Raw genomic sequence first — 2,465 nt, 5'->3', positions numbered from 1 at the left:
GAAATTTAAAAAAGCCATCGCCAAAAAACTTTAAAAAGTAATGAAATATTATTTACTGTCTAAGTTCAAATAATTCCTAAGTGTAAAGTAATATTTAATTAAATTATAGTGTATTTTATTAAATATATATATTAGTTTGTTTAAATCTAGTATCTGTGTATTAGTATATTTTTAAATAGTGGATAATATTTAACCCAAGAATTTTAATTTTTTGAATAAGATTTAGTGTAAGAGTAGGTAATGTGTGTAAGATTATTCCTAAGTAATTTAAGATGTAAGATAAGCCTAACTTAATTTCTAGTTTTCGTTTTATCCCAACTCAAGCTGCACTGTGTTGTTGCTTGGAAGAAATCGCTTTACAGCGGTAAAGCCGCCTTTGTAGTTTGTGCTCATGCTGAGTTCATGTGAATTTCCTTTATTTCATTTGTATATTTTGAGCACAATAAAGTATATTCATTCATTCATTTTAGTCCATATTTGTCAGCGACCACATAGCCTCTTATGTGGTCGCTGATATTTGTTGTCAAGGTGTATCGGGGAACCGCCAAGTAAACTACAACCTACAACCGCCAAGTCGCTGATTATCTGGATTCGGTTTTCTGTGAACTGATCCTATGTGAAATCATAGAGAAAATAAACAAATATACACGGTCTGTGATAAAATCAAACATCATTAGCAGTCACCCGACACACCTTGACAAAAATTATGGACTATAACACCCCTCTTTTTTGTCGGGGGTTAAAAAATAATCACATAACTTATAACGCAGTTGTTTATTTTCAAATCGGCATTACAATACAGTTAACATTAATACATATTATCATACAATTTTAAGCATTAGACTAGATTTTAATGAATTTAAAGAAATTGGCGGATTATAGAAAAAGGGCAGAGCTGAGTTTAGTAGTAACCGTATCCGTAATTGTACGGATAGTTGTAGGATCCGTAGCCACTGTACGCAACCGGATTCGAATATCCGGAGTATCCAGTGTAGCTGGGGTATCCGCTGTATCCGTAGTTGTTGTATCCGTACCCGGAGTATAGCTGTGGGGCAGCAGCTGCAAACGCCAGCACAGCGAACAACAAAATCTGGAAAAGAAGACGTCGTGTTGCCTTGACTCATACTTCGTCTTTCCATGAAAAGGACCGGTGCAGAGTGATTTTAAATCGAGCAACACCAATGCAACAGGCTCAAAGTCACAAAGCTACGAACACAAAGTGATTTTTATGTCGTCATGAAATTGCAATGAAAAAAAAATTATAAAATATAAATAATCTTTTAACCTTAAAAATTCTGATTGACTGCAGTACGCATATTGTATATTGCGTACTGTATGGTGTCAATGAGAATAGTCTCTGTTGCTAGCTGTCGCATGATGTGAATCGTTATTCTGAGGATTATCTAATGAATTGACGATTGCTGAAATAAGCGACATCGTCTTCATCTGTGCAAGTTCAAAACGTAATTTTCTTCATTATGAATTAGTTTAATTTATAAAAAATAATTATGATTTTGGTTAAATAAGATAAACTCCCATTAAGCATGAATAATAATAATAAACCTAGTTGATGTCATGCACTACATGAATAATAATAATAAACCTAGTTGATGTCAGCTACAGACCTCTTTCAGATTGCTTAGTTCTGTTATTTCCAGCGTAATTTGTTGCATTATTAATAATTAGAAATTAAAAAAAATAGTCATCTTTACAAATATTAAAACTATTAATAATTACGAATACAACTCATCATAATTGTACCGCTATAATTAGCTATCGGCTAAAAATATTCCCGTTAGATACTTTAATTTAAAAACACAAAAATATAGTTACACTTAAATTAACAGTGTTTTTTTTCCTTCTAAAGTTACACAATTACATTGGAAATACCATGTAAAATTGCTCAAAATGAAGTTAAATTATGTTTACTTTTTCCTTTAAATTTGCTTTAAGTTGCATTAAATATAAACTAATTTGACTATAATTCAACTAAAAGTACCTAATATGTGTATTTTACGTTTATGACAGCGCCAAGCCAAGTTGCGTTCGATAAAACTATCAAGAGCAAAGTGTTACTTAGCGAAGTACCCTGCTCTAGTACTTACCAATTTAGCGAACATTGCGTGTAGTTACTCCTTGCTTCTGGAAGACTTATGTAAATGTTATGGCTTGGTTTAATATTTATATGAACCATTCGTCCTTGAAAGCTCCTACCATAACGGAAACTCACAAAGAATTGCGCTCGAAATCAATTTCAATATAGAATACAGAAATCGTCTGACTACGGGCTGTACATTTCAAATTAGGTTCTTTTGTCTGTCGTACACAAATATACCTGACTTGAATGTCTATAGCTTTTGAACCATTTATATACCTAATGTTCACACTATTATGTTATTGTAAAAATAATATTTGGAACGCAATTTGGCTCTCGTACAGAGGTTCGTAGCAGCCTGCTAGCTACC

At 32.6% G+C, this 2,465-nt stretch overlaps 1 long non-coding RNA gene across 1 annotated transcript; it reads right to left on the bottom strand.

Annotated features, from left to right (window-relative positions):
* Positions 1 to 759: 759 nt before the first annotated feature.
* Positions 760 to 2,164, bottom strand: LOC121738707. Its single transcript, XR_006037326.1, has 2 exons — positions 2,106 to 2,164; positions 760 to 1,090 (listed from the first exon to the last, which is right to left on the bottom strand). It is a non-coding gene; the product is annotated as an uncharacterized LOC121738707 (long non-coding RNA).
* Positions 2,165 to 2,465: the final 301 nt, after the last annotated feature.

The sequence above is a fragment of the Aricia agestis genome, chromosome Z, assembly GCF_905147365.1.
Source record: "Aricia agestis chromosome Z, ilAriAges1.1, whole genome shotgun sequence".
Taxonomy (NCBI): domain Eukaryota; kingdom Metazoa; phylum Arthropoda; class Insecta; order Lepidoptera; family Lycaenidae; genus Aricia; species Aricia agestis.
Note: the sequence above shows the minus strand (reverse complement) of the source record. Positions and strands in the feature narration are given on the sequence as shown.